This window comes from Lipotes vexillifer, unplaced genomic scaffold (genome assembly GCF_000442215.2).
Source record: "Lipotes vexillifer unplaced genomic scaffold, Lipotes_vexillifer_v1.1 scaffold507, whole genome shotgun sequence".
Classification (NCBI taxonomy): domain Eukaryota; kingdom Metazoa; phylum Chordata; class Mammalia; order Artiodactyla; family Lipotidae; genus Lipotes; species Lipotes vexillifer.
Window position 1 is genome coordinate 173,311 of NW_006773125.1, and position 7,860 is coordinate 181,170.

Here is a 7,860-nt window from a genome sequence, read left to right on the forward strand (position 1 = left end):
CTGTAGAAAATCAAAAGGAAAGAAAAATACCTTGAAAAAAGCAAGAGGAAAAAAATGGAAACAAGTTATACTTTATAGAATTTACCCATTAAAAGGTATAAATGAAGACTAAGAACTCAAAATGAGAAACTTGAATTTACAAAGAGCTTGCAGTATATACTGAAAACAACTGATAAAGGAAATTTTAAAATACATTTTTAATGGCATTATAAATTGGATGTTAAAAGAAAGATTTAATAAGTAAGAGTTTAGAGAGAAAAGAAAGAGACAGATTTGGGAGATCAGTACCCACAGATTTAATTCACAAATATTAGAGAAAGAAGGAATTAGAGTAAGTAAAAACTAATTTCTTTGTCTTCTACAAGGGGATTTAAAATAATTGTGTAGTTATTTACCAAGAATTAGAGAAACATCAGTTTAGAGAATATTAACTACTTCATCTTGAATACATAAATGTGTTCTCATGGTAGAAAATTTTAAAATGGAGAAAACTTGTAAGAAAAATCCAAAAAGCAACCAAAATCTCATGTCAGGAAAAAGAAACAAAATGTGTGTTGCAGGGAGGCGGTTTACAACATGCCATTATGTAGCTTTCCATTTCTATCCAACTCAAATGTACTTTCACCCACGTTAAAGATAAATCACCAAATTGCACATAATAATGTTGTTTTGTAACTTAATTTCCTCTAGTAGTATATTATAAACCCTAACTCTAACATAATTTATATATACTGAGTTACATTTTCATGTTGATCTTAAATCTAATACAGTTTTTACTCATCTTTAAGCAAATGTTCTATTTGATTTTATATTTTAAAGGAATTTATTTATAATTTGTTAAAAGTATTTATAATTTTTAAAGTATTCATTTAAAGGATTAATGGAATGTATTCACATGGTTCAAAAATAAAATAAGATTTAAAAAGTATACATTTAAAAAATATGTATTACAAGTGTTCTTCAAACCTTTTCCTAACCCTACCCCCTCACTCCAACAGACATACATTATTAGCTTTTAATCTTTCAATAGAAAATGTTACTAGTTTTTGAACATATCAACTTGAACTTCTTTCACAAATGATAGGAATATAATATGCACAATACTGTTCCTTACTTTTTACACTTAAAATTATTTCTTTCAGGTTTGATCATGTATTTCCATATAAAGCTTCCTCAATCTGTTTTATAGATGCGTGTCTAATTTCAACATGGATATTCAGTCTTAAAAAAAAGAAACAATTAAATTTTAAAGTAGTTATTCTCTTCCTTTATTTAGGTTTTGATTTTTCTAGGAGGGTAGGACTCTGTGACCTAAATGTTGGATCTTCTTTGTCTGCTTTAGTAATCATTTTCTGTTTTTATTTTATTTTTATATTTTTATCATTTTGCTGTCATTTTTTATGCTTTTTTTTTTCATTTTTATCTGCTATATTTCTTAACCTTGCTTTCTACAATATCTATTTTCCTATGGGCCCTTTCTCTTTTGTGTTCCTATCTGTAAAAGTGTGGTTTTCTTCCCTACTTTTATATCTGAGGTTTGACAGCTCATGTTTCATCTCTTATCCTTTTATATGCAGACTTTATGCATAGAAATAATTGTTGTATTATGATTTTTAAAAATTCATTGCAAAATGTTTGGTCATAATTTTTATTTACTTCAAAATAAAAGCTTTTTCTGGTAAAAATCTTATTTCCTTATATTTTACTGTTTTTTAAATTATAGTATCTTTTTATAAATGGTACAGAAAATGAAATTCTAGAAGACCCCCAATGACCCACACATTTATAAAACTTCTCCTCTTGAGTGCAGATGGAACCTCTGTCATACTTTAAATCAATAATATAGGGCAAAAGTAAAGGGAATTTTGCAGATAAAACTGTTTCCTAATAAGCTGATTTTGAGTTAATTAAAAGGGAGTCTAACCTAGGATGATCTGACCTAATCAGATAAGTCTTTAACGGAGGGACTGGTTCTTCTTGAAGAGAGAGACTCTCCTGTAGGCTTTGAAGAAGTAATCTGTTTTGTTGTGAGAGAGTTACATGTCTAGGATCTGAGTCCAGGCTCCAGGAGTTGAGAGAAATTCTTGGCCTACAGCCTGCAAAATAGTGGGGAACTGAGGACTACAGCTGCAAGGGAATGGATTCTGCCAAAACCTGAATGGCCTTGTATAAAAGCCCCAAGCCTCAAAAGAGATTGAATCCCAGGCTAATTGATTCTAGACTTGCTTGATCTAGCTAATTCATGCCCATACTCCTGATCAATGGAAACTGTGAGATAATAAATTTTTATTCTTCTAAGCTGCTAAATTTGTGGAAATTTGTTATGCACAAATAGAAGCTTGTTCAATAAAGAGCTTTGTTTTTCTGAACTACATTTCTAAGCTCTTCCTGAAGGCCTTTCTTCTTTTTTGTGATAACATAAAAACTTACAGGTGTCTACAAATATGGCCTACCTTCATCATTCCTCATGTAGTCTTGAATCTTCTTCTGTTAACAAGCTGGCTTCAGAAAAACCTACTACTATCTGGCATTGTCAATCCAGACTGCACCCATTATCGATCAGCATACATAACTTTTATGCTTCAAGGGGTAGTCTTTCTTCTTAGGAATTCTAATATTGCTTTCATGTTCTTAGAGATACTGCTATTGAACCATATTGCTACTCATCACCTTCATTTCATCTTGGGCTACTTTTTTCTCATCTCTACAAATTTTGACTAACTTGGACTTTCCTTAGATAATATATTTTGTTCTAAACTAATGTAAATTGGAGTTATCAGGGATTTGCCCCATTATTCTTTTATGCTCTTTCAAAGAAATAGACTGATTTATACAGTTTATACTGGTAGTAAAAACTGATGATGAATATGTTTGTTAATCACCAGGGATAAATAACCTTTTTTACTATGATTTTAAGTGAGAACAATCAGTCTAATTTTTATTTATTTATTTTTTTTTTTGTGTACATCTTCACATATAACCCATGTTTTGCCCCAGTCCTAAAACAGTGCTACATTTAAATAGACACAGTTTCAATATCCACCAGTTAATTGAGACGTTTAAATATCTCTGATGCCTCTTAGTTGACAATTATTTTCCCATTTCATCCCATTTCCCTATCTACAACCCAGTAACTGCCCCTGCAAATTCTCAACTTAGTCCACAATCAATTTTATAGATGTCTCTTATCATATATATATATATAATTATCTTCTTTTAATTTTCCCTCCTTTCTAATAATTATAATTTTATTTTTTCTTGTATCTCTTGCTCTTCCTCACTGCACATTCTCTTATTTTTTCACAAGAAAAAAACAAAAAGAAAAAAAGTTGATAGAATTATCCATAATTGTGGAGAGAGATAAAAAACCTAAAAATATCTGTCAGCTAATTTTTTTTTTTTTTTTACCCATCAAGCATATATTGAGTTTGTATACAATATTTTATTAGGCTTATGATTTTTCTATGTATATAACAGTGACACTTTCTGAATAACACCTTCTAGATGTATATTTCAAACTATAGTTCCTTTAACTTGTGCATGGGGTCTAAGTATTTTCTTCTTTTTCTCTTTCCTATATTTACTCCCTTTGCCTCCAACTTTTACCCTCATTTCGTTTTATAAGTAATTCCTCACACGTCTTTTGGTTTCTCACCCTTTCACCTCACAGTGCAAAATTACTCTTACTCCCCTTCCAGAAAATTACTTTCTCTTTCATCTTGTACTTTTGGCATTCATTTCCTGTGGGGTTCCATCACAAACAGCAGCAGGTGATGTTAACTGTTTAGAAGCCATGGGGAAAAAATCATAGGCATCTGTTGCCATATCTGAAATGTATACACTTTCTTCAGCTGCAGTAAATTGTCACACAGAGATCCACATCATTTTCTAAATAGCTAATTTGCATTATCCACTATCAGCACATTAAAAAGAGGAGGTAATCTAAAACACATTAATAATTTACTTTTGTAGGATTCCTGGCTAAAATGGCAAGAATCAGAGTAGCCAGGGTGTAACTTTGAAACAGATAATATTTGTATTAAGACACAAATGTTCTAAGTATAATTCAAAATTTCCATTTGACATGGAAGTCCCTTTCTAAATATCCATTCAGTCTCCAGAATCCTTTTTTACTGCTAAAGCAATGTCCTAACACTGCTGGTTTGAGTTTTTTATGGGCCATTAAGTTGAGTGCAAAAGTCATAAATTATCTGTAAAAGCTACCCAAATTATAGCTATCTGTGGTTTTTCGATAAAGGCCAAGAATGTGTTTTAAAAAACACACCCCATTGCATGGAAAACAGCCAAGCATGGAAAATATGTCTACTATTCTACTTGTTTAAAATTTTCTGAGCCACTTAAATATTGCCACCAAACTACTCTTCAACAAGAAAGTCCTCATTGATGCAGGTTTTCAATAAATATTGCCAGTATTCTTATTGCTCTTGTTCAAAAGAGTATGCCATCTGAGAAAGGAGAGCCTCTGCTCTTTTTAGGGGGAGGGATGATCCGCAAAAATCATTTATAAGAAGCACAATTATTCTTTCAACTTCACAAGATCATAAAACTCCAATGTACCTGAGCTAAACTAATACAGCTGAGTCTCATTAATATGCTTACCCAGAGCATTCAAACATCAAAGACAAAAACATCTGTATTCTAAATCAGACTTTATTTTATTTAAGAAATAAAAATTATGCAATTCTTTTCATTCTTGAAGTCTAACAAATTTATTAGATCCCATGCTTTGTGAGTTCTGACCACAGAACTGTCAACATCTGGAGACAAGGTAAAGTTGATAGCAGTCTTTCTTTGCTAATTAGAATAAAGATAGTAAAATTATTTGTGTATATTGTATCCCAATTAAAACTTTTTCAATATGTTCCTTCCCCTACACATGTATTAAAAGGTTTCTACAGTAGCATAACATTTAGGATATGTCCTAAATAGATTGAGATCAAAAAAATATATATAATCTTAAAGAGATTTAAATAGAATGTGGTATATTATTTATCTGCTTTTAAAAATGCATTAAGCAGTGCTCAGAAAACAAAACTGTAGTTATATATAATGACTACAGAAAAATCTGATTGATATGAATCCAAAAGTTTAACAGTTGTTTTCAAACTTGATTTTTCAGCAGAGGGATGCTTTTGTTTTTCACAAATGGAATATTGCTGAGGGCAATGGTCCATGCTTTGGTGAATGCTCCTGCACTCATTTGTTAAATGAATTAATAACATTTATTCATTAACAAGTTTATTTATTATTTAACATTTATTATTTAACAACAATAAAAACGATAAGAAGGCTTTGTGAATACTAAATTGAAAACAGGACTTATACAAAAATGGTTGTGATTTCTTTTCAGGCTCGATGTCCATTTAATTTCTGCTTTTTATGAGCTGTGCTCATTAACAAATCATTCTGATTCATCCAAGCAGATTGTTGCAAACGTTAACTTATTTACTTTTTCAACAGCTTACCTTACAATTTCTGCTTAATCTTCAATTAAACTGATCCAAAAGCTAAAAAAGAGTAATGGGATTTTTTTTTTTTTTAATTAATACAAACAAAACCCTCTTATTTGTTTCTGGTGTTTAACAGAGAGAGACAATAAATTATTTATCTTAATTTTTTGGTTGTTGTTTTAAAAGTATCCTGAAATATTATGAATTAATTATGCAGTATACATTCTTTTCCAGAAAGCTCAGAGGTATTTACTGTTGAATACTCACTCCTTATTTCCAAGTAGTTAAATGCATTTTGTTTTGAGTTGAATTCAAATTATATCATTGTTATATTAATGAGTGTATTATCGATAGTCATCAAATGTTTCCAGGGATAAACATATAAAAAGTACAGCAAGATCTCATGTGGCTTATCTATGTTCTTAAGAGAGAAAGAGAGAGAGATTTTGCTAATGGCATTTCTTCATCAATATATCAATATTAACATTGAAATCTATCTATCCATCTATCCATCCATCTGGTCCTATTTAAAAATTCAATATAGTTTCTGCTCTTGAGATAGCCAGAAATTTTAACATAACATGGTAGTTTTGTACTTGCTGTCCTTATAATTTCAAATTAAAATGTTGAAAATTTTGTAAGAATCTTTATAATGCTTACTATAAACTGTATTATTCAACATTTTTTATAGGATACCCACTTATCTTTGATAGTTAATTTCAGTTTATGTAGTGTACAGTGATTGCTGTGGAAACATTTCAAAAATAGCTCTTTAATAAACCTGGAATCCCTTTTGGATTTTTTGACATTGCTTTCATATTTTGTTCAGAGCTCACAATTGTCCTAAATACTATATCCATACAACCATGCCATATACTTAGCACAGAGTAAATACTTTCTAAATGCTTATTTAGAAATATTAAAAACAAAATATGAATCGTGTGTGAAAATAACTGAAGTACACATTCTTTCTTTTTCCTTTTGTATTGGTGTGTGGCTACAGCAAATATTTTTACAGAGTGGTATATTATCCTTGTGTTTGCTGGCATCAGTGTAACAAGAACAACATGCACATAAAATCCCAGAAAAGTTGAAAGATTTAACATAAGTAAATCTTTAAATTCATATGGCAAAATGAGTATATATCTATTAAAAAAAATTAAACAAATATAACCTGATTATAGTGCACAGAAAAATGTAAGTATAACTATCAAATACAATGATGCAAATGCCAGTAGTCTGGGTTTAATATGCTTTCCCATCAAATGTATTCTGTTTCCCCCTCAAATACAAATTAACTTTGATGAAAATTCATTTCATGTAAAATTTTGTCTAATTATAACTACTAAGACCTCTTCATATTGTAATAAAAATTCTAAGAAACATTCTTTTCCTGGATTTTATGTTCTTTCAAAATAACATTAGAACTCGGCCTATGCTCTAGATTTATTTTGCAAAATTTCACTGCATGAAATCCACTCTGAAATTAAGCTATAACACATAAATCTCAAAAGTTAATTAGAATCACCCTTTTATCTTATTTTGTTTTGTTTTCTCTCATTGAATGACCTTATGTGAGTGTTTTGGCCAAGTTACTCTCCTTTTATATTTATTCACCAGTTTGGTCAATCTGAATCATTTGGAGTTGGTTATAGTGATCTTTTTTTTTTTTCCCTAAACCTGATCAGTCTTTTTTTTTTTTTTTTTAACATCTTTATTGGAGTATAATTGCTTTACAATTGTGTGTTAGTTTCTGCTTTATAATAAAGTGAAACAGCTATACATATACATATATCCCCATATCTCCTCCCTCTTGCATCTCCCTGCCACCCTCCCTATCCCACCCCTCTAGGTGGTCACAAAACACTGAGCTGATCTCTCCGTGTGATGCAGCTGCTTCCGACTAGCTATTTTACATCTGGTAGTATTTATAAGTCCATGCCACTCTCTTACTTTGTCCCAGCTTACCCTTCCCCCTCCCCATATCCTCAAGTCCATTTTGTATGTCTGCATCTTTGTTCATTTCCTGACCCTAAGTACTTTAGAACCAGTTTTGTTTTGTTTTGTTTTGCTTTGTTTTGTTTTGTTTTTAGATTCCATATATATGTGTTAACGTATGGTATTTGTTTTTCTCTTTCTGACTTACTTCACTCTGTGTGACAGACGTTAGGTCCATCCACCTCACTACAAATAACTCAATTTCATTTCCTTTTATGGCTGAGTAATATTCCATTGTATATATGTGCCACATCTTCTTTATCCATTCATCTGTCGATGGACACTTAGGTTGCTTCCATGTCCTGTCTATTGTAAATAGAGCTGCAATGAACATTGTGGTACATGACTCTTTTTGAATTATGGTTTTCTCAGGGTATAGGCCCAATAGTGG